At 41.2% G+C, this 25,950-nt stretch overlaps 1 protein-coding gene across 1 annotated transcript in view; it reads left to right on the top strand.

Moving 5' to 3' along the window:
• The window catches only part of meis1b (Meis homeobox 1 b), a 201,667-nt gene that overhangs the window by 53,593 nt on the left and 122,124 nt on the right, over window positions 1-25,950 (top strand). Inside the window, exon 7 of the mRNA XM_077494845.1 lies at window positions 19,201-19,414. The gene's annotated coding sequence lies outside the window, so the exon portion shown is untranslated. The remainder of the gene's footprint in view (window positions 1-19,200; window positions 19,415-25,950) is intronic.

The raw sequence follows: 25,950 nt of genomic DNA, 5'->3' as shown, positions 1-25,950 counted from the left end.
AAAAGGGCAATTTCTCACACTTACCCTGTCGGGTATGGCTGTAACTGGAAATGATCCCAAAATAGTCTCAAGAAAAAAAGTATGTAAAACATGTTTGAATAAATGAAGGCGCATGTAGAACGTGAATATAAAAGAAAAACTGATCTCTTTTCAAGTGTGCTGTCAACCTCTCATGTTACCTTCCCCAATCTTGAGGTCCTCCCACCCCCACACTGTGTTTAGGAAACTGGGATTAGCAACTCTCATTGGAGCCCTTGTGCGGGCTCCCACAAGAAAGTAGCAATACTTAGCATAGTAGCAGCTAGACAGCAGCACAACAAATGAACTGCTCAGTGCCCGACACTCACATGTTAATACGAGAAACTCTGCTCAGACTTTTGTGAGCTTCTGTGCTCCCTAAAGACACGGCCCTGGCCATACATCATCGTAATTAAAGGCCGGCGTAATGACGCGGGGTCTCAGCAGCATGATTTCTGTCGGATCGCCATGCTGCTTCATTAAGACCACTCAAGCTAACGAGCTGTGGCTGTAATAAAGTCCTCCCACCGGTCTGCCGCCGGTGATGAAGGGGCCGCCAGCCAAGGCCTGAGATGGAATTAGTAGTGGAAGAGTTTTAGGTGGACTGAGGGAGAGCCGTGGCCCGGTGATGCGGGTCAAAGTGCTTTCAGATTGCGACTCGTTGCAATATGTTAAGCAAAATGCACAAATAAACACCAAGGAAAAGCATGCCGCCAGTTTGCACACTGGTGATTTTGATTTAAAAGTTTTTGGCTTAAAAGTGTTTTCAATCCGAATATTTACCGTACAATGCCATTTTTATTATAGTTATTGCTATAGAATGATAGTTTTAAAATTGTAAAATGTTGTATATCTCTGTCTCAAGGAAACTATTACAAGCTTTATGAAAGTACATTTAGTTATTTTTACGTATGCACAATTAAAAATACTGCAATAACTTTTTGCATGAAAATATATAAAATGAATCTCTTCATTTGTAGACAATACTTTATCAGTAAGTAGCATTTACGGCCTGTCCTTCCCCTTCGACTGGTTCATTGCCGTGCTTGGCTGTGATTAGTCACACGACGCGACATTAACCTGTAAATTAAAATTCTTCCATGCAATTTGATGGGTGATTTAATTCCAGTATTGTACCCCACTCCCCTCTACCATCCCCATCCTTCAGACATCCACCCCCCGCGCTTTCTCCGTCTCCACCCGCCGTGGGCTAATCCCATTATGAATTCTTTATATAGCCTTTTCCCTTAATGATCAGCGGGGCCTGCTCCAATCCTGATTACTATTGTACACTTAGCACTACATAAAGCAGGGGATTAATACGCCCCTCCAGGATCGTTGCTATGGATCCACTCGTTGCCTTGCGAGAGATGTTGCCCGCCGCTTCAATTGGCCATAAATTGCTTTCCCTGGTGGCTTCCCACGTAGCAGACAGCGCGCGTACAAGAATAGGGGGTGAATTTCCCTCTCTCGTGGTCTAGCGCTGTCTCCCCGGAACGAGACGAAAGTGATCCGCTCTATAATTCATGACCCAGCACTTTCGCTTTCTTCTGCCTTCAAATTTTTCCCCTCTGTGGCCAAGGCGCTGTAGTAACCCTGCTCATCCACAGCCCGCTCCACTTCCTCACCCCCCCTAAACAATGTGAAAAAGGTGTTTTAAGGGTAGGCGGGCCTCATACGCCAACACAAATTGTGAACGAGTTGATGACATGATGAATTTGGAGGCTGCTAATGGGCTTCCCTGAAAAGTTCAATGAGGCTAAAAAGCAACACAGTGTGAACTGTCCAGTCCAATTAGGCTACATTTAGCTCAAAATAAGTGTAACAGTAGAGAAAGGCAGCGTTTCAAGCCAGTATTAAACCTGGTTCCAAGTCCTCTTACTTTTTATTGGTTGTATGACGATGGGAATGATTTCTATGGGATGGATGAAGGAATAGATTTCATATACTTATGCATTTCCCCGTGCGTATTTCAAACCCAATTCTGTCTGGTCTGACTCCCAAGGAGTGATTGGCATCTTCTGTTTACCACAATTGGAAGAATTTGTTCAGAAATTTGGTGGGCCACAACAGATAGAGTTCTTAAACTGCAAGGCTTTCCCTTCTTTACTGCACCGGTTTCAGGCAAATTTAACCGTCATTTCCGTGTTCTCAAACTGTCAAAGTGAAACCAATTAGGATTAGCGCCTGGTTCAAGAAAGTGTTACACACAAAAAGCGTTTGGACTTTCAAGGCGTGAAGGGCAGCTCGCGAGATCTTATAAAGATTGGATCAATTGTGTGATAAGAGAAATCGTCAACAGAGATTTGGGATTTGAAGTAAATATCCAACTAGACTTTCCAAACTGTTTTAAGCCAATTTCAAACTGGATTGTAAATGGTGGTGTCCTTAAGGAGCCATTGGCATCCTGGGTGGACATTCCGATGTCTGTTTTGTTGACGACAGATGAGAAACCTTTTTTTAAAAATTACGGGCTAAGCAAGCACCGACGGAAGTATGTTTTTCGTGTGTCAGTGTAATTGTCACGAACCGAGTCAAGTACCGACAGACCTCTCAGTCCGTCACTGTTGTGTTCTGGTTTTGTTGGCAATTGACGAATGATGGACTGGCGGAACGCCCACCTCTGTCTGCGTCGGTCTTAAAATCGTGGTGACGAAGTGATGGTAGAAGCTTGTTTAGAATAAAAGGACGGACTAAGGATGGTGTAATGGTGCCCAGGACCCTGATGACTGATGGACCAGCAAAATTTGTAAATTGCCCACCTCTGCCAATGACTCATATGCTGATAGGCTCACAGTTTGGGACTATTGTGAATGACCAAATTTGAGAAATAAATTCATCCTATTGTATGGCCAGTTGCTCCTTGGGAGTCGAATGACTCCACGGTGAGGACCTGCAAACTTTTTTTTTTCCAAAGGTAGCTTTCAAAGCACAGGGTGATGTCATGGTGGCTACAATATGTACAGCGCAGTCTGTAGGGAGACAGCGGTCTGTGTTTATGTTGTTATGTTGCGTCAGCCTGAAAGTTTTTCTTTCTTGATCCTCCGTCCTTGTAGCCCTACAGCATCTCTCTCTTCCCTCATAACTTGACGTGGTCAAGCCTCATTGCCCTCCAAGGGGCCAGCCAGCGCCAGGCAGCTACAGATGTGCTTATGCAGCGCAACATCCCGTCGTAGACACACAAAGCCAAAAACCCACACAGCCGCCAAACTCGCACTCCGGCGTCTCTCGCCAGGTCCACCACCTGCCCTGGCCACCGCCGCTTTTCCCCCAGCCAAGGAAGCTCATGCATGGGCACACCGGGCAGCGGCCCAGCCTCTCACATCCAGGGCCAGGGCCAGGAGACGACGGCCAACAGCTGGCCGAGTGCAGAGGAAGCCTGGAGGCTTCCACAGTAGATGAATCACCGCGGATTAATATTTAACTCCAGACTCCTGCTTCCCTCCAGCATTTCTCTGTCCTCCCCCTCTTTTCCTGCTTTCTCCCGCCATCCCCCAATCCTGCAAGGAAGTTGGCTCAACGTACCTTCACTGGAAATTTCATACGGGGGTTGAGATAGAATTTTGCTTAATGTAACGTGAGCCAATACCTTTAGGATTTTAGCCTTGTGAGGCTTTCATATGCATTTTCATTTAATATACAGCGGCCCTTGGTTTACGATGGAGTTCTTTTCCAACGGTGGCGACGTGACACAAATTTGTGTCGGAACACGCTGCAGTATATCATATAAACTGAGGACCCGCAAGGTGTTCTCCTGGTCGACACCTCATAATTAGTGTGACGTTTCAAACTCCACTTAAATCATGCAGGTGGAACATTATTCACGAGGACAGCGTATGGGCAGTAGAATAAGTTATATACTTTAGTTGTCAGTTGTTTTGTGCATTTGTTATGGAGGATTTTTTCGAGGCATTTTAAGTGCCTACCGTCATGAAATTCCACCAAGATGGCAGCCACTTGTTATTGTAAAGGTTTCTAGCTACAAACCAAAATGGATGTTATGTTTGCTTACTGTACAATGTTTTGACTACAAAATCGAAAGAGTGCTGAAAAGGTTTTGGTGGAATTTTGGAATTAAGTTCCGACCTGATTTAGTTGATCATTTACAGTTCAGCATATTGAGGTTTTAGCTGCAATTGGTCAAGTTTACATCAGATTTTATTCATCCCAAATGACCCGGCAGCACATGAAGTCATACTCAATTAGTGTTGTATACTGTTTTTTTGTTGTTATTTTTGATCGTTCTATCCATTTCCAATTTGTGTCTCTTGTATAAATATTTACTATAATTATGACGTACAGTAACTACTAGGTTGTTGTAAACCGATGACCCCCTCTACTAACTATAGCTCCAACCCTACAATAATTTTGTTTGAACTAATCCCTCTTTATTAATGGCAAAATTGGAGAAAGTGGTGATTGACTGAATTTTGGTCGCAGCTGAAAAACTTCTGATCAATAAGTTTCTATGTAAATGCTGTGAGCCATTATTTGTGTGGATAGATATTTGATTGATTCTAAAGAAATTTCCAGATGACAAACAGAAACCAGAGTGTCATCCTTGGAACCAAAATAATCAAAAATACTAACTGTAATCATAACTTTAAAAGTGCATAGGTTTGTGATTTTATTGGATTACTGGAACTTTGCTATGAACTGATTGACTTAACATCATAAACACTTTCGCCTTTTTAGCTGCAAGACATTTTCGGTTAGATTAGGTAGATATTTTATGGATCCCGAAGGAAATTCCAGATGACAAAAGAAACTTGAGTGTCATTGGTGAGCACTGTAGCAGCCTGGGAACAAAAATGACATAAAATAGTATTTTTTGCAGGTAGTAAAGCTTTCGTAAGCCCTGTAGCGGTGACAACCCGAGTTGCGCAGCCTGATGATGGCATTCCCAGATGGGATCTGCGTCGTGATGACTGCTCTGATTTTGCGATTAAACAGAAAACAAGACTGCTTCTCTTCATCTTCCTTATTTCTGCAGACCTTCTTTGTTTCTGCGACGCTGCACTTTCCATTCCCCCGCCGTCTTTTCCACTGTATATGTTTGCGAAGATATATCGTCCCCCTGCGGTCGCCTCTCATTCACATGCATGTTCGGCGAGGCTCGTACATAAATCCACCTCTTTATGGCCGGCATAAAAGCCAAAAGCTGGGGGAATGAGAGACGGGACTCTTCTACTTTCCGATCCCACTTGTAACGGATCAAGCGCTTGCATTTGGACTTTTTTGTTTTCTCTTTAGGCCAGTGGTGTCCAAATTACGACTTGCGGGCCATATGCGGCCGTCTTTTTATTTATTTTTTTATTTTTTTTTAGCATATATATATATATATATTAGGGGTGTTAAAAAAATCGATTCGGCGATATATCGCGATACTACATCGCGCGATTCTCGAATCGATTCAATAAAAAAAAATCGTTTTTTTTTTTTTTTTAAATTTTTTAAAGAGCTCAGAATTGTTCATTCGGTAGTCTTACCGATTCAACGTCTTATCATCATTGCCTTTTTTTTTGTATGGTTTTTTTTGTGTGTGTGTGAATCGATTTTTAAACTTCCATTTTTAATGGAAAAATATTCAACAAAACGTCTGACTTCGGGTTAGGATTCACACCTTGAGCATGGAAGAATGTTATATGAACGGAACATTAAGCCTTAATATTTTATTTTAATGCTGTTCAAACATGAAACAGATTACAACCTCTATAAGACTGAAATTTCAGATAAATAAATAATACATTTTCATATAAATCTTACACTCTACAAGCGTACTGATTAGTATTTTCTAAATTTGAATGAAAAAAAATCGCAACAATCGACTTATAAATTCGTATCGGGATTAATCGGTATTGAATCGAATCGTGACCTGTGAATCGTGATACGAATCGAATCGTCAGGTACTAGGCAATTCACACCCCTAATATATATATATATATATATATATATATATATATATATATATATATATGTATATGTATATGTATATGTAATTTTTTCTATATGTGACCCTCTGAGGAAAAAGTTTGGACAACCGTGCTTCACATGGCTTCACATAGTCTGCGCTTATATGTCTCATGTTGTGACAGTGAATTGAATGTTGTTGAATTGTTGAATACGTAACCAACCAACGGGCCCGGCGGAATTTGCGGGGGATTCGGTGGGAATCACCACGGGGATGGAGGTCTCGGTGGGGCCGCTTCCCGTCCGCCCGATTCAAGGTCGCTCGGCGGGTGCCGGTGCCGTTCCGCCACACCATCCCGGACGAGGCTTCAGCAGAAAATGACTCTCTTTTGTGCGCCAAGGCCCGAGCACAATCGGAGAGGCCACAGATTGTCTTTCAATGGGGCTCCAAATATGAATATGCATATTCATAAGAAATACCCTCCCCCTTCCGCTCTTCCTCAGCTATTCATTCCTCTCCTCATTTTCCATTCCAAACGTGGCGTGCGGCAAATGAAAGGTTGCCGTGTCACACCCCTGAAGGTTTGACAATGGTAGAAAAATCCTAATTACATCCTTTTTTTTGTGATTATTATGCTATGATTATTATTCCTCCGCACCGAGAATGTGTGGGCCGATGTTTGGTGAGTCTCCACGGAGACAAAAGTACTTAACAGCTCTGCTTTAGAGGCCAACTATTGTATTATTTTCACTGAACTCGGAGCTAGAACACCAGTTTCCTCATTAAATGTCAAAAAATGTGGGGTTTTTTCTTTTTAAAGGAAAGAAAAGTCTGATAGGGAGGGACAGTAACAACCTTTGGACTAAATTCTGAATGTAAGGCATTTAGTTGGGCGTAGAACTTCAAGGCGAAACAATCCTAATCTGGACCTACACCTTCATAATATACTCGGGATGGTAAAATAACTACAAAAGGATAATTTTTGCACCATGCGAGCTACAGATGGACAATGGAGCCTTCAGTTCGCACTCTACATTAATTTAGTGTCTTTCCGTCTGTGGATAGCAATGAAATTCAATCATTTGATCAACAAAGAAGGATTTTAAAAATATTTGGACCAATTTACTGAATGTACATTAATAGGCACTTGATGGAAGGTAACCTCCACCAAGGCCAAACAATCCTAATGTGGAAGAGCATCTTCAGAGATACTGCAGTATATGGAAATAAACAACTTGATGCCAACGTATTGCATTTTTCAACATGCGTTAGGCAGATTTTGTTACTGTCCAATGATACTAATGTTGAACTTTTTGTCTATAATCCCAAAAGATATGTTTGGCATGGATACAACCCCTGCTCGTCATCAAAAGAACACCATACCTACAATGATGCATGGCGGTTGCAGCATAATGCTTTGCGGCTGTTTTTCTTTATCTGGGACTGGGGCCTTAGTCGAGGTGGAGGGAATCATGAACAAATCCAAACAACTGTCACTGTCAGGAAAAAAAATGTCAAACTTCTGCTAGGGGAAAAACATGTCAGGAAAAGCCTATTAGAACAGCAGAGCTTTATTTGGGGTTTGTTAGAGGTCCTTTAAATGGTGGCAGCTGTGCGCTAACTCCCATATAACAGGAAGAGTTTGAATGTGGTTGGTTAGAGGGTGTGAACACTTTTGCACCCTTATTATTTCAGCTATTTTTAATTCTGTGAGAGTTTTTTTTTTTTTCCCCAAGTAAGTTTTATAGTGGATAGGCTACAGGTGGAAGGCATTTTGACATGGTTTGGTTTTTGGCATTTGCACATGGCTTTGCAAACCTTTCCTATTTGTTAATATTAAGACTTGCTCTATTGACAAATGAAGCAACATCAAAAAACGCAGTGAAAGTCCTTCAAACCATCACAATTTGCTCGCTTTCTTCCAAACAAACACTGCAATCACTTTCTCACGCTCTTGCTTCTTCTCCACCCAAACCACATCGGCATGTATTTTTACTCAGCGTGAAAAACGATACTTTGAATATGTCGACCAGTGATCGCCCTTTAGCGCCCGACAAAGCAAGTGTTTGTTTACAGGCGGTGCATACACGTGCGCAAATAAAAGTGGTATTTCAGAGCGTGATGACTCACATGTGGCGCGCTTATGTGTGTAATCACACGGCGGGAGACTCTTCAAATTGCTTCTGTTAGTCATGTTTGGTCAAAGTACACACGGAGAATGAAGAATTACTGTCCATCCTGTGAAGTCAATTCTGATTTGGTTTTTCAAAATAACTTATGCAATCTTAAAGATAATTGCTTAAAATAAGCAAATAGTGAGTATGGAGTACTCAATTGTGGAGATCAATTTACTTGATTTTTTTTTTTTTTTTTGGTGGAGTCGATGGAAGTGGAGTCGATATCAACTAGTAGATGATGTTATTGATATTTTTCCAGCAGAGTACAGGAGTCTTGAGCACCTCCAACAGTGGCTGAGACCACCCATCTCATCTATCCTTCCTTTATCCTCCTTTCCATTGTTCTTTCGCTCCATCTCTTCAATGTACCAATGGCGAGTGTGCGGACCAATCCTTTAGTTTGCTCCGAGCGCAAAACTAGGCCAGGATTACTCTTGCCGGCTTGTCCCCAGTGAAGCGTGTATGCAGGTGAATGTGTGTTTGCGGGGCCCAGGAGAGCAAGCGAGCTTTCAGTCTGTCCAGCGCAGCAGTGAGAGAAGTGTTGGGCATATGGAGGCTGGCTATTGGGCCAGCAGGTATTTTTCCAGCGTCTGCTCTCTCCTCCTTTTTGTTTCGGACTTTCATGTTTCACGCGTGCGAGGCCGGCAGCGACCTGCAGCCGCCGAAGCTACAAAGTCTCTCGTCAGAAACCCTGCAGGAGGTCATCAAAGATAAATGACAAGCGTGTTTATTCTTGATCATTAGTGCCTTTGTGGCATCAGCAATTTTACACATTTAGATTGATGAGATTAAGAACGGAATTAGCATCCATTTTGGATTTGATATTTGTTGCCTATCAATATAATATACTAAAATTAATTAATTACTCCATTCACTAAGAGTTCAAATGTAATTAACTCATTCACTCCCAGCCATTTTCACAGACGCAGTCCCGTTCGCTCCCGGCTGTTTTACTGGATTTTGACTGATTTTGAAAGGCCCACAGAATATTGTGTTCTTTTGCTAAATGCATGGAACCTATCAAAAGAAAGATTAAAGTCTTCTCTTCTTTCATCAGGAAAAGAAAGTATATGTTTATCTGTTTCCGTTTTTTCCGCAATTAGCATTCGAAGAGAGCTAAGTTTCATCAGTTTTCACAAATCTATTTAAGTAATTGAGCTTTTTTTCTACATGGCCCTGGTTGATCTCGTTTGCTCTGCTGCCACCTGCTGGCCGTTTGTGTAATAACTACCATTTCTGCAACTGTTCTTTGCAGTTGAGAGGCTGCATCAAAGCCTTCTGTATGCTCTAGCATAAAAAAAAAACAAAAAAAACATATAAATACGTCTTTGGGACACTTAGAACATTTAAAAATAAAAAACGTATTTATACGTTATTGGGAGCAAATGAGTTTATAGCCCCCAAATATCATTTTTTGTTGTTTTGTGTTTTAAATAAAGGAAAACACCACTGTATTGTCTAAAATCATAACAAAAGAGAACATAAGGAAATAAATTGATGTTATAAAGTGTATAAGAAGAAGTGACTTTCAGCATTTCCCTGTCAGGGGCGACCACAGTGAGTCAGTCGCATGATTTGTTTGGCAGGTTTTTTCATTGGATGCCCTTTTTGACCAACCTTGGTCATTTTTATCCGGGCTTGGGGCCAGCAGTGGCTGAGAATTGGTGTACTGACCGGGAATCAAACCCGCATCATATGTTTGAAAGTCAGCTGCATACCACTACACTACAAGTGCTGATTTTATGAGTATATACTTGCATATTGGCGAGAAAGAAGACTACATACTTTATCTTGAGCGCAAGATACTTAAAAAATAAAAGTGAAAACTATTTTTCAGATCGTTAATGTTCATTTTGACACAGAAAGAACCCATGTCAGAATATATTTTCATTTTTTGGAGGAGAATGTCTTTTGTGGAAAACATGCTTTGTGAAACCAACGCTAATTAGATCAAGTGTGGAGAACACGTGAAGCTTTTTTTTAATCAGAAAGTGCTACACACACACGCACGCACGTACCCACATCAGTCATATAAAATCGTCACGGCTCCAAACTCAATTGTTCTCTTAATTAGGTTGCAGATCAGTGATTATGGCTGCAGGGAACACCAGCATAGATAGTCATATCTCTGTGTGTGCATGTATACAGTCTATATACAGTATAATACATCAGGACGCTTACATAAAGAGGCTTACAACTGTACTGTAGGATGTAAATCACTACGAGCACTTTTTGTCTAACTGGGCAATTATACAGCAGCATCTGATATTGATACTGCCGTCATTAAATTTTAGTCAAAAACATAATTGCAGACATTTTCCTGCATAATGCATCATTTTTTTTCTTCCATTGTGTTGCTCTTGCTGTCGCCGTATCGTGATACCGTTGATATCAAAGTGTCATATCGTATATTACGGCCAAGCTGCTGTGTTGACATTTAAAGAGCTAATTCTTGTAATTCTGTCATCTGTAGTGGAATCATCAGTCAAGTGTAGTCCGCGTGTCCAGGTTGTAGCGATTAGCTTTCGCGTAGCGGCAGTGGTGGTGTGGCAGGTGAAAGTGTTTAGCGCGAGCGAGGAGGTCGCTTGCGGGCCCCCCGCTTCTTGCAGCTGTGCGTCATTACAATCCCTCATTCTCCCACTCTTGATTACTTCCCCGTGTAGCATCAGATTAGCCAGGAAAGGGGGCGGTGGGGGGGTGGGGGCATATTTTTACATGAAAACGTACAGTGTGCTTTTTGGCTATGTTATTTTTTTCTTTCTCCCAGGGCAATTAAAGAATTAAAGTTTTAAGCACTCAAAACAATTTTATGGCGGACGCTTAGGAATTTTGCCGGTTCCGTTGACAGCCCTCGGATTGAAGCTAATTTGGAGTGTTTTATCCAAACTTGAGCCTTGTTGATGGTGGGATAAGACGCTCTTTGTCGGGGGAAGGCAAGCGTGGCGGCTCCCAATCAACTGGGGCGGAAAACACCTGTTCCCGCTACAGGTGCGCAACTCCAGCTCATACGTGTGCAAATACCCCGGCCTCAACCCCCGAACCTCCTCCGTTACAGTGTGCTTTCAGGACTCGCATTCCTGCTCTGGGAACAACTCGGACCAAGAGAAGAGACCAAAACTGATAAAGGATAACAGCCGGATTGATAACAGCAGAAGAAAATAGAGAAACAGAAGACGACGGGGAGATAAGTGAGAACACGGTAACAAAAGCACCGGATAGTTCTGGGCTTAAGAGAGGACAGACAAAAAAGAAAAAAAAATCAAGAACATAAGAATGCATTAGTGCTGCTTAAGTAACAAATCTGATGGTATCCAAGAGCCGCACAGTAAAGATAACAACAATGGGCAGCAAATGAGAAAAATACACTGCAGATAGATGGACTGATACCATACACACAGGAGATGGATGGATAAGCGCACACTTGCAGTAGATGGCTAGAAGATGGCTACGAGGCCTCCACCCCCTTCCTTCTTATGTCTTCATCGGAAACAAGCGGCTAGCGCAGGAAACGGCGCGCGGCTAACGCGGTTACGCCGCCACTGACGCATGGAGCATCATGGAGCAGGCCTTTCTGCTTCTTGTCAAGACCTTGCCACCAAAGTCAATTTGTCCGTGCCCTGGCCGAGCCTAATAGACCACTAATCGCATCAACCAGGAAATTACGTCGGCGGGTCTGCATTGATACCACGGCACCTGATTGGCCAATGAGTTGGAGCATAACTGTATACAATGTAAGAAAACAATAAATGGGGAAGACATTATGTTAGCCAGATTCAAACAAAATAACACTTGTATTAGCAACTGGGCGAATGACGACGATAGATCTAGGCATGATTTCTGTATCAATAATATGCATCGCGAGTGACGTGATCCATATAGAAATAGATCAAATAGAAAATTTGTTCAATCAAATGCTTCAATTTGAATGTTCCAAGCAAACCCCAACCCCCACATTGTGCCTTTTAGGCAGAAGCTATATTATGGCGTGAGATTTGCGCCACAATTAGAGGAAAATTTGAGCACAAATGTGTGTAATAGAACCTGCCAAACCAACGCAAAGTGCACTGACACTGTTCAGTTGTTCAACACAAATAAATCACCTGCACATGAGGCGCATCAATAAAGTTAGCTAGCACACTAGCCTTAATAAAAAAAAAAAAAAAAACGGAGGGTAGGTAAAAAAAAAATTAAAAAAAATCATGATCAAAAATAATTTGTGAAACCCTAAAAATGATTGCTCTTTGATGGGGATGTCATGAAATTTCAAGGACTCCAATGCGAAAGCTGGTTGAAGGTTACACCTCCCTCTCCTCTGTAGCGTGAGGAAAAGCTTGTTAAAAGTCTAATAGTCGCTATCAAAGGCTATTGATTAGCTTTCCCGCCCTGTTTGGGTGACAAAGTGAGCATTAAGCCTGAGCTACACGCTAGAGAGCTTTCTTAAGAAGACACAACTCCTCGAGGGGGGGGGGGACCACACCACCCCCCAAAAAGGCCCCGTCCACTACAAACATTGCTATCCTTTCACCCTCCTGCCACCAGATAATCCATTTTACAGCCCGGGATCAAACACTGAGCCCTCTGGCTACCATAATACACACACACACACATGCACACGCACTAAATAAACCTTCCCAGAGAAGTTACTTCCCCGCCTTGTTGTTCATTTTGGCTCTCTGCACCACAGCCGAACATGACATTGCACCAACACAACAGTCAAGTTCTCCTTAAGTGCGTTTCGGGGTATCTTTAGCGGGGGCACTGGTGCAAACGGGAAGAATGGGTTATATCGGGTAAGTCGCTACAACCAAATTAATGGATGTCTGCTAAAATATTCATTTGATTAACCCCCCCGCCCCTGCATTCAAATGTGTGCGCGTGCGCACACACGCACACAAATCTGCATTGATGTGTTTGTGTCGTTTTCGCTCGGTTGCACTCTAATGGGAGTGCACTCTCGCTCTGGCTTCGTGGCTTTATTTGCTGCACCATGCCACATTTATGGTGGAATTTTGCTACTGCGTATTGAGCTAATTATGAAAGTGCAAGGTTAAAAGCATGATTAGCGAGAAAAAAAAAAGTAAATTTATACTGCGGTTAAAATTATGGTGGTTTATTGTATGAGGAGATTGTTGACACATTTTGTGATTAAATGTCATTAAACTGAAATATTACTTGACAGGAATTTAGCAGGATTTCATAATATGTGTTAGAAGAAAAATGAGATGCTTGTTAACACACAGGAAATTTTTAGTGTTAAATAAGTTGATGGTGTCATAATGGTGGGAAATTTTGATGGAACTTTAGTGGTAAATATTTTAAATCACAAGCTAAAGTCACAATAATTTTTGGGGATTTTATTTAAAAAAAAGAAAAATATTTTCTCATTACTTCAAAACATTATTTTTAATGGATGAATTGTAGAAATATCTAAGTTGTAGGTCCTTTGGCGTTATAACAAAGTGTAGCATTTTTTTATTTTGCCCCCCAAAAAAAAGGAAAATAAATAAAAATCCATACTTTGGAATGTATGTATGTTTGATTATGTACATTTATTACTACCATTTGTACCTCATTTTTTATTTCTATGCATTTGTCATTTACTGTTTGTCTCTTTTTGCAGTCTGAGCTTTAAATATAAATTGGCATGATGTAATTGTATCTTCTGGAGCCTTTTTGTCTACTTTAATGTGTTTGCGTGCGCATGCGTTTGTTTGTTGTGCGTGGCACGACAATGGCAAGTATTTGTATTTTAATTGTGTGTTGACGTCGAGCAACAATTAGAAGTGAACTCAGCCGATTTGCTGTAGCGTGATACTGAGGCTGTATTTAGTAGCTTACTAAGAGCTTATTCCATTTATTCATGATGCAAACCACACAGTCTGTGTATGTGCTTGTGTGCACGTGCATGCGTGGCTGTGTGTGTGATGAGGATGTGAAGTGAACCATGAAATGAAAACACCCTACAACCATTTCAGCGCATCTCTCAATTAGGACATCGTCTTTGCCCAGCGCGTGTTCACCAGCTTCTTCTTCTTGATTCTTTTTAGCATTGTCCACGATTGCTTTATTTATTTCAGTGTTCTTCCGTTGGATGGTGGCTTTCATTTCTCTTAAAGTCTGAACTGGTTATTATTTAGTCCTAGACTAGGTCTCAGTTGCTGAGTTCTGAATAGGTTCACACTTGGTCCGAAACCTGTTTACACTTATCCTAATTTGGTCCTAAATTGGTCTCAAATGATCCAAAACTGTTTCTCGCTTTGTTCATGTTTTCACTTGCTCCTAAAATATTTCTCACCATGTCTTAAACTTGTTCGAGTTTGCTCTTAAACTGGTTCTCAATTTGTTCTAAGAAGGTCCTAAACTGGTTCTCTCTGATTTGAAGTTTTTAAGAGTTAAATGTTAAAAAGATTCAGAGATGAAACAGAATTTTAACTTAAAATCAGGGTCTTCCGTTTTCACTCAGTAAAATGCACTTTATAAATACAGGATGTATAGCCATGAATTTCCTTCTCAATCGACACCTCTGGGCTTCTATTAATGTGCGGTGGTGATTTATTTTTGTCTACAGCGGGACGTTTCTGTGGACCGACAGTTGTTTAACCCTCCAGCCAATCGCAAAAAATATCTGTGCTGGGGGGTGGGGGTTTAGGAAAAAATCACCACCACACATTAACAGAAGCCCAGAGGTGTCGATTGAGAAGGAATTCATGGCTATACATCCTGTATTTATAAAGTGCATTTTCCTGAGTGAAAACAGAAGACCCTGCCTTTAAAGGGTCATTAAAGGTTAGGTAGAGCATTAAATATTATTGAGCTATAAAGCGTGAGATGATTAGGATTTTTTTTTGGCACTGTTTCCTCTATTACACTAAGCATGAGATAACAACAGACAACAAGATCCCTCGTAATACTACCAAGCATGATCATCTCCTTTGCACATGAGATCCTTGGACCCTGTTCCAAAAACGCCAGCTGAGGCCCATTGGAGCCGTCTTTGGAGCTTCAGGCCCACTCCATCCCTCCTCTTATATTTTATACATGAAGCTAGCCACTTACAGTCTGATGAGCAAGTCTGGCTTATTAACGACACGGCGCCCAGCAAATACTCATGTAAAATTAAACACAATTTGTTTACATGGCGCCTCAGAACAGGCCACTCTGGGGGCTTTACTGCAAAAAGCTCCACCATTTTAATTAGGCGTCAGGCGCTCTGCGCCAAGCGCGGCAGCCATTTGCTGAAAAAAAAAAAAAAAGACACAAAACAGAGATGTTTGAGAAAGGCGATACCCGTTTGAGTGTTCGGGATGTTCACATTTGCTCATAGATACTCCGCTTGAATGACATCATGAGACTTGCAACATGTTCTCGACCAGAGAGGAAGGCTCAATGACTCGGTGATGGCTCCACTTTGGGGAAATTATGCTAAGTATTATGATTGCTATGCTAAGTATTATGATTGCAGCTGGTTTGGCCCGGCGCAGGCTGGTGGGGAACGATCAGCTTGTGTCGGGTTACCACCACAGCACCCTCAAACTCCGGAATGACAGAGGCAAAAAAAAAAAAAAAAAAAAGAAAGTTCTTTTATTGGACTTGCACTGGATCTCACTAGGACATAAATGGGTTCTGAAATGGCGCTTAACAGGCTCTGACTTGATTCTCACTTGGATCTAAATTTGATCTCACTTAGCAAATGGATTGATCATAAACTGGTTCTGACTGCCTCCTTAACTCTTTTACTGCCAGACGTTATCAAAGAACAACTTTGATATGACAGAGGCTTTGATCATTGACGAAAAGAGATACAATGCTTCCATTTGCTGGCCATAGTTGAGTGTTTTAGATTCCACAACCCATTGACCAGGCAGCGCTGCACTTAGACTTAGCACTGAGAAAAAAAAATAAAAAAATTGTTGACGTTATTTAACGTTTATGGCAATATACGTTGTGATTTTACTGATCGTTATTAAACGTTTTTGGCGGTCAAAGAGTTAATTGGTCCTAAACTGATTCTCACTTGAGTCTTACTTGAGTCTTAATAAGCCCTAATATGGTTCTTATTTACTTCCTTCATTACTTTTTTGGCCCTAAACTAGCTAACACTTGGTCTTAAGCTAGTTCATACTTGATTCTTACTTGGTGTTAACTGGGCATTTCCCTGGTTCTAAACAGGTTCTTACTTAGTATTTAACTGGGTCTGACTTGGTACCAATCTGGTTCTCACTCAAGTTTTTCGTTTCGCCCTACATTGGTTCTTACGTCCTCTGTTCTCATTTTGTCCTTGAGTTGAGAGCTGAGTGAACAGATTGTTACTGGCTAAATTGGCTAAGTGAAAACCAGTTTTCACTTACTCCTTAATTAGTTCTAATCTGATTCTCATTTGATAGTTACATGGTCCTAATTCTTACTTGTTTACTTAACTGGTTCTCATTTCATCCTAAACTCGTTCTCACTTGATCCTAAACTGGTTCTAACTTATAACTTCCCAAATATTTCTCACTTAGCCGTAGACTCGTTATGACTTTATGCTGTTCTGCTCTTATACTATCCTTATGTTTGAACAATTCTGTTTACAGTTTGTCTATTCCACATTGTTTCCTGTTTTTTTTTTTTTTTTGTGCACCACCAGGTCCTCCTGTTACCAGATTAATCCTATCACTAGCTCGATAGATGGTGATTCTACTTTGCCAAAGTAAAAGTGTCCATTTGTCAGAGTTCTTTGACAAGTTTGTCATGCTTCTAAAAGATAATTACGGCGTCTGGGGAAATGATCGCCACATTGTGCTTTTACGGAGATAATTGCAGTCTAGAGTATCATATGGTAGCACAAATTAGATGCACCAGTGACACTAACAACCCTTCTGCATGTTCACCCCGTGAGTTCGTGTGTTATGACAAATTTCCCCTGATGGTGGTAAATGAAAAACAAAATGATTTTCACGTGTGGTGTGTTATTACTACCAGCTCAGACCAGAATAGATGTGTTAAAAAAACATTAATGGGCCCTTCACGGGGGAGCTCACGCCCACCGTGGCAGGTGCGGAGGCAGGTTGTGATTTAGGTTGATGGACGACTAATCAGCAAATCAATTAGGCCTTGACCCAGAAAGCGAGACAAAAGGAAAGGAAATTCCTTTCTTCCTTTCTCTCGTCTGGCTCGTGGCTGTCTCAGCTCGGACCCTCTGGTGCCGCTGATGGCTCCGAATGAATCCTCTTGGCTCCACAACCTATAGTCGCTTTTTAATGGATCTATCTATCAAAATGTGTAGCTTCAAAAATGTGCACTAAATGTGCACTATTGTTTATATATGGGCATATTTTCTGTAACGTTAGTGGCTTCAATCTGAATCAGTGTAGTGAGTGTAGCTTGGAAATGTCTATTTTAGATTTTTAATAACTTAACAGGTCAGCATCTGAGACAATGTAGTGATTTACATAGTGTGTATTGTACTGTAAATCCTCTTCCAAGGAGTTCTTATCAAGTTTGAAGCAAAATTACAAGAACATTTTATATACATGGATGCTTTCTTTAACTTTAATGATTTAGATCTAAGCTATTGTAGTGCAACATTGTGTTTTTCACTATCTCCCGCCTCAGCTGGATTCTGTGTAAAACAACAAAGTGGGAATGTCAGGTCTTTTGATGTGCCAATTTTTGCGGAAACTGCGTGAAACATATCCTATGTCTGCTGGAGAAACTTTGGGTGAACCCTGTTCACCTGGAGAACGGGAATGCGTGTCCCTCCTTACCGCCTGCCTCCCCTTCCCCACGCATCTTTCAACCCTCAGCTATGCCAGCATCTGTGAGGAACAGAGCATCCGTTGACAGCAGGCATGCTTCTCATGCCCCGTGGACGCCCCCACCCCTTGTACAGGAGACCCCTTGAACTGAGCCCCTCTCTCTATCCAGTGCAATCAAAGAAAGCTTCATTATCTGCTGACTAATTTGCCTCCTGCCCCTGAGATGACTCGCAGGTAATGGCGGGGCAGGTTGGCCTCTTGAGAATCTGACAATGGTGCTCTCTCAGGGGCCTGGTACACCCGCCCCCCTCCTCTTGAATCCTCAACCCAGAATAAAAAATAAATAAATAAAAAATCTCGGCATCAGGAAGTAAGCCAGCGTCGGCACACAAGGTTTGAATGCATGGACCGGGGGACGTGCCGTCGTGCCTCTCCAATAAAATTACCCAGTAGACAAAGGCGAGGCTTGAGAAGCTGACACCTCCTTTGAGAGTGTCAGCAGCTTTGCGCCATAGCCACCATTTTCATCTCTCGTTTAAAAAAAAAATAGATTTGCTCCCGAGGGAAGCGACAATAGCAGGGACGATCCTTCTAACGCTGTTAAAAAAAAAAAAATGAGGATGAGATTTGGGGATTTGGATGCTTTACTCAGGGAGTTTAGTGATAATATGTCTGAAAAGGTGGGAAGGAATGAGTTATTTACAAGTGAAAATCACACAGGGCATAGACACATCGCGGGGAAAATAATCAAAAACACTTTAGCGAGTCACCTTTAGCTGTTGCTTAGTCTGAAGAACTTGCATCTGGGATCTTTTCTAAGATTGAGCCCCTGCTAAAAATCGGTTGAGGTTTGAGTTTAGCGAAGGTAGGGTTTGGCTTGGGGGTCAGGGTTACAGATTAGGGTTAGAGGTTTAGGTTTAAGGTAAGGACTTGGGAGTTAGGGTTTAAAGGTCATTGATAGAGGGTTAGAGTTAGGTTTAGGACGTTTTGGTATAGAGTTGGGGTTAGGTTTAAAGTTTAAGGGTGGGCACTGGTTGGGGCTTAAGGTTAGAGAAAGGATGGAAGTTTAGGTTTCGGTGTAGGTGGTTTAGCTTTATGATTGGATTAAAGATTCAGGTTTAGTTGTGGCTAGAGAAAACCAAACTACTGTTTTATTCTTTTGTATGAATGGCAACAAGTGAATACTCGGCTTAATTGTACTTTTTGCCATCGAGAGGAAGATTGTTCTGCCCGTCACCATACATCACTCGCATGAATAAACAAATAAATAATACTTTTCAGACCAATTCAGTGAAATTGAATCTTTTGCCATGGTTGGGAATGATTGTTTTATGTCGTGTGTTTTTGCGTGTTGCAGCTCAGTAACCACGACGACCAGTTTACCCGACTCATGGCCCCCTTCCAAAGTTGCCCTCCAGTGAAGCAGGAGTGTGTCCACCAGTCATGAGGGGCATCCAGACGGCCAACAAAAAGCACAAAAGACCCACGTCCCGGTCGCCGTCTCTCAACCCGTCTCCCCGACGCAACTCGCCTGCCAAGAAGAGGAAGTTCCTTGCGTCTCCCTTTTGGAGGTAGCCTGACACAAACATCACTTTCATACTTAGCACCCAAAGCAGACAGCATAGCAAGCAACCCATTTTTTTTCTATTGAAATTTGTTACCAGATTACATACGGTATGTAGCATTATTTTTACTGAAAGAAATGCCACTTTTCTAATCAATGAATTGTTATGAAAACTATTATTTTAGTCTAATCAATTTAAAAGTAGCAAAATGCACAGTTTTGCTGAAAAAAAGTATTTTCTTCAGTGTGCGCTAATTTTCTTACGGACTAATAGAAAGTACCGTATTTTCCGCACTCTAAGGCACACCTAAAAGCCTTCAATTTTTTCAAAAGCTGACCATGCGCCTTATAATCCAGTGCACCTTATATATGGATCAATATTAAGCCGCAACAGGTCTCGCTGTCAAGACGTTATCGGTTACCCTGCACGATCGGTGACGCGCATGCGCAGAAGATCCCAACATCTTGGATCGCTAGCTAATACTAATACTTTACCTCAGAGAAAATAATACAACCGCTGTTTATTCATTTGGGAGTTGTCAGAAAGCTGGTTTGTAATCTATTAATAAAGTTTGACTGACCTATCTGACTGTTTTGTTGACATTCCCTTTAGCGCAGCACCATCTAATGGATGCATAACGTAACCCCAGCCTCTACTGTAGCACCTTATATATGGAAAAAGTATTAAAATATGTCATTCATTGAAGGCGCGCTTTATAATGCGGTGCGCCTTATAGTGCGGTGCGCCTTATATATGGAAAAAGTTTTGAAATATGTTATACATTGAAGGTGCGCCTTATAATGAGGTGTGCCTTATAGTGCGGAAAATACGGTAGTCCAAATTCTCTTGCTCTTTTGGTTGGGCTCTCTGTTTCTCATCTGGTCTCTCCATTGGTTGGTCTTTCTGTCTGTTTCTCAAGAATGCAAATTGAGAAATGGTTGAACTTTATCCACACACTTTTAAGACATGACATCACCAGAGTTGTCATTGTCCTCTGATCTAAATGGCGGTAAGCGACTGCAACACATCAATTTGACTTTAAACGAAATGCGGGGTGTCAGGTCAGCGACATTTAACACACACAGGCGGTGTCGACATGCTCTTTGGGCGCGTCAGTCACTCCTTAGCCGACGATGTGACACTGAGCTGGCACATTAGTCACTACACCGCCACGTCACTTCATTCAAATGGCTGCGTTTAACCCGGGATGACACGCCATTCACACTCCGCCCCACCTCTCAGGCAGAACGTAAGTAAAGACACACATCAAATCCCTCGTGACGCTTCCAATTCCTTCTTTAGTCCTTTAGGGAGCATTCAAGTGTCCCTCTTGAAATCGCAGTTTATGATCCAACAAATTAAACCCACCAATTTCTTGGAAGCTCCCCCAGGGAAGTTTGAAAAAATAAAAAATAAATAAATAAAAATTTGCACCGGACATTAGCTTCTCCAAACGACATGGAATTGGGTGGACATTTATATCATAACAGGACACATGAAAAAGTCTCAAGGACCAAGTCAGCCATTTTGGTTTGAATTAGCCATCTTGCATTAAGTCGCGTCCTCAAGAATGTCATAAAAAGGGCCCCTGACATACGTTTCTCTTATTACGTATATAAAAATCAACAAGCATGTCTATCATAAGACATGTGAAAAAGTCTCAAGGACCCATGCCGGAGATTGAACAGGAAGTCGTCCATTTTGGTCAAAGCAGCCATTCCGCCGAATTCCAGGACTTGTACTTTGATAACATCCTACTTGGAAATTCGCCCAAATTAGCCCTGTTCAGAAGCAGGCATGCAAGATAGGCAATGCTAGATAACAAAGCTTTATTGTCTGGCATCAAATGTAGATGATCATTTTGAGGATTTGCCATGAAAACAGTGGCAACAAAAGTTTTTTTTTCTCCCGATCAGCTCCTGTAAACTTTGAGCAACAACTGTTTCTTTGGCCTAAATCATTATACAAGTAGAGGTAACATTTTCCTTAGTTAAGTAAGCAAACGAACAACAAACTTCCTCGTGTTTCCGCCTGTGAAGGTTATCCAGCAGTAATCTCCCCCAATGAAGTCACAAAGACAGTGAAATACAGTTTGGACTGAAAACAGGACCTCCAACCTCTTAATGAATATGACCTCAGAGTCCTTCCCACAATTCCCAAGACTCTGATTCTCGCCTAAAAAAAAAAAAAAAAAATGCCAGTGTTTAATCATTCCAAGGACTCTGGGGTGAGCTCCAACTCTAATCAATGAACCCCATCTACGGGGGAGCTCGTATCCCTGGTGATGCTGTCGCCAAGACAGTTGTGCTTGGCAAGCCCCTGATTCACCATGGAGATGAGCCCCTCACCCTCCACCCCTTCATGCCATGTGGAGGCTGAACTTGCAGAAGATTTCCCATTAGCTGCAAGATTTTACGAATGATAGACTACAAAATTGTATGTCACTGAGTAAAACGGGCGTTCAGGGCTGAATTTTGGGCAACTGTTCCTGTTGCACAATTCCATCTTTGAAATAACCTGATAAATGTCCAAATTCACTACAAAATGTTTGCTTGGGTCTATTCATGATAAACACTGCCTACCATTTTCACCTCAATTGAGACTGGTTTCAGGGGGCTGAATTTTTCACTTTGTCATTCAATTGTTGTGGAATCTAGGTGTAAAAGTGGCAAAGGTTTCATGGAACTGGGTAGTGAGAACATTTTTGTACAATTTTGCCGTAGCCTGTCTCTTGTAAGTTGACTACAAACTTCATTTGTTCTCTGTTCACCCGAAGACCGCATCTCTTCCAAAAGCTTGGCTTTTCCCTGTTTACCCCACAGAGAGTTTCTTTGCTGAAAAGCCCCCCAAGAGAGCTTTAAAAAAAAAGGGAAGAGCATCTTTTTCCAGTGCTCTTCTCATTGATGAAATGTTTCCTCTTCCTCTTCAATTATTCAGAGCGTTTTCATTGGAGAAGTCCCAGCGGTGCCCCGGTGAGATTTGCATCTTGATTTATTTGTCATATATCCTTTCTAGCGCTAAATTCTTTATATCTCTCCGGTGGTGCCATACATGCATCTTTCATGGGGGCAAACACGCCCACATTGCACCTTGGCTCTTGTAGGCTGGATAAAAAATGCATTGGGTCATTAATTTCTTTTCTCCCGACTCGTGTGCTTTTGTCAGCAGTGGCACTTTTCTGCGTTTCAGACGCTTGGTTGTGACCTGGAAAATGTAGCCCATGATGAGCGAGTGACACAATTAGGTGAAGACGACGCTAGCCACAGGGCAAGACGCATTTATTTATCAAGCGCATTCCGCTACGTTCATATGAAGTGAAATTTGCTTTTGTGATGACTCCATCTCTGACAGTTAACCAACCGATGTAAACGGTACACCAAAAATCAGGGTTTGGTAAATAGTCTTTGGAATTTTTTTGCTCGATACTGTAATGCAGGTGCATATAAATGTATGTAAATATGTATGAGATGTTTTAAACAAAAACAGGATACTTACATTTCAGGCTTCGTAAAGGTCTGGAAAGTCTTACGTTTGGGTTTCTTATAAAATCTTAGGTACCCTATTACTAATTGTCATGCTAGCATAATGTGAAATCACCTCCTCAGGTTGTAATACCCTTGACAAGTATATGGGAGCTAGCCAGTTGCGTGTGAACGCAAGAAGCTAACAGTAGTTTTCATCAGGCTCACGAAAGATCACAATTAAAATCATTTGTTCACAAAAACCTAATTCACACTGACTCTGCCTGAATACTATCAAGCCTACGGCAAAGAAACAAAAACAGGAAGTTGCAACCTACTAAAATGAAGAGCTAATACAGCTAAACAAGAACTCTGAAAAGCACGTTAGTTTGCTTGTTCTTAGTTTTGGGTCGTTTAATGGAGTTAATGTCCTTAAACTTGTATTCATTGTCCTTGCACGCGGAAGAGATGCCAATACACTCTGGACCAGTCACATCACATGCATGGCCAGTTTAGTCTTCATGCTAACAAGCACGTTTTTGGAATGTGGTAGGAAGCCAGAGGATGCAGACAAAACCCAACCAGAGGGAGATCATGCAAACTGCGCAGACGAGATTCGAACCCCAAAACGCAGAACTGTGCAGCAGACTTGCTATTCACTAGGCTATCGTTTTGTATATTATGTTATTTTTAAAATAGGGGGCATTGTTGTGGCAGACCTCGAGGATTATTTCTTTCTTTCTTTTGTGCGGCTGACAGACAAAATCCAGCAAAGGAGACGAGCGGGTGACAAAGCTTTGAACCGGCGTCACGCAGGCAACACTTGAGCTGCAGGATGAGATAAACATGTTTGCCATGGCGTACATTTTATTCCTGCATCTATGCCGCTCTCTTTCTTTCTCTCGCTCGCCCTCACCGTCGTTCGGCATAACCGATGGACTAATTCCCTCTCAATTATCTGCCCCCTCCCTTTGACACTTTCGCCGGATTCGTTTTCCGCGTCTCGGCCTTTGGCCCCGAAGTCGGTGTGCCGTGAAGAAGGCAGATCTGGATGCGGGAATGCGTCGTCAAGCCTCACAATATCCATCTGTGTGGCCAAGTTGGGGATGGAAAGAGGGCAGAATGATGGAGTTCATATTAAATATACAACAGGCTGCAGAGAACATGTGGGGAGTTTTTTTTTTTTTTTTCGTGCATTATCTTGGTACATCAGGGATCTTCTTTTTGTGTTGCTTCTGTATAGTTCTTTTCTGTTCTTTTGGCTTTTTATAGGGCACAGTGAATTAAAAAAATAAAAATGATTAAAAAAAAAACCCTCATTTAACTAATAAATTGTAGACATTTTAATGTTAGTATTTTTGCAAATTATCATAATATTTATATCACTATTAAACATCCCTATTAACATTTTATATTGCATTCTTTGTTAAATAAATATCTTTGTGGCACAGTATATAGAATTTTTGCTGCAACTTTTATTAAAGGTTTGTGGTAAAATTCACCAAGATTTTTTTTGGGGCAAAATATGTTGTTTTTTTTTTAAATGGTTGAAAAGGTAATTTTTGCTTTGGAAAATATAAAACTTTTTTTATGACAAAATATACACACTTTGTATTAGGGATGTAATGATAATGGCAGTATTGTGATATTGCGATATTAAAACTGCCACGATATCGTCATAGTCATGTCACGATATTAAAAGTAGCACATCTGTTAAAAAAAAAAAAGTCAGTTTGATTTCCATTTGTGCAGATCACCCTCTGGTGGTTAGTTTTTTTTTGTTTTTTTGTTTTTTTTGTGAGTTAAATTTTCATAAGGAATGTTTTGGCCCTTCTATGTTTAAAATCCATGCTTATGGTCCGATGAAGGGGAACGTAATGTGCTTGTGAATCGAGTCAGTATGTGGAGGGACTCATTAGCAAGTAAGAATCTCAATATTAAATATTATTAGAGATTGTAGATGTTTTATATGGTATGTACAAAAGCACAATATTGTTTGTTTGTTTTTTAATTATGAGCAAATTTTTTATTTTTTAATATTGTGACTTTTTTTTATCGCCAACCTCCCCACTATATTGTGATAGTTATTGTATCGTGAGATTCATATCGTGATAATTGCGTATTGTGAATTTGTGATGTTTGGATATCGTAACATCCCTAATTTGTATAGCAAAATGTACTAATATTTGTAAGTAATATATAAAAGAATGTGTGGCAAAATATTTTTTAAAATGTAGCAAAATGTGACTTGGGGGTAAAATAAGCTTTTTTATTTTTTTATTATTATTATTTATTATTTACTTCCATTTTTTATATCCAAAGACTTTTGTTTGTTTGTTTTTTTGTGGGGAAATATACAAATTTATTTTAAACAGAAAATGCTCAAGTTGTATTTGCTTCAGGGATGCCATTTATTGTAAACTTTCTTAACCCAGATTATTGTTAAATAGGTTAAATAAACACAACTAAAAATGATGGATGTGTGTAGGTACGGTGCTGTTGCTTGCATTGCTGTAAATAATCCACAAAATAGTGCTTAACCTTTCCTCCTTCCACTGTGATATCACATCATTTCTTTTATCACTTTGTCGTATTTTATTAAATCGCGCTGCAGTGTTTCCTCCCAAAGTGAAAAGTCTCTCCGGATGCATGTCCTGTCTTCATGACAGCTCGCTAACGCATCTCCACATCTTTGTCGTGTTTGTCGTCTGATTCACACGTCGGCCCAGAAGCCGCCTGAAGGAAATCGGATGTTAAAACATCGTGAAAACATCATGGGATGAGGGTGTCGGCGAGAGAGGGGCAATGTGGGTCACGTAATCGTGTCCGGATCACTTTTTTTTTTTTTTTTTCAGGTTGGAGGGATGGTGGGCTTCTGTCACGAAACACTGTATATAAACGCGTGTTTGTGCGTGCATGCGTGCGTACGTGGCACGAGGTAAGCCTGACTGGAAAAGCGTGTTGCTCTATTTTTAATTCATGCCGTACCACCTGGCTAATGGTGTTTTTGGATCCACCCCTCTCAGAACAGAATTTGCTTGGGATAATCAGACCTCCACCAAATGCGTTCAAATTATTCAT

The sequence above is a fragment of the Festucalex cinctus genome, chromosome 14 (genome assembly GCF_051991245.1).
Source record: "Festucalex cinctus isolate MCC-2025b chromosome 14, RoL_Fcin_1.0, whole genome shotgun sequence".
NCBI classification, from domain to species: domain Eukaryota; kingdom Metazoa; phylum Chordata; class Actinopteri; order Syngnathiformes; family Syngnathidae; genus Festucalex; species Festucalex cinctus.
This window is presented reverse-complemented; position numbering and strand designations above follow the sequence as displayed.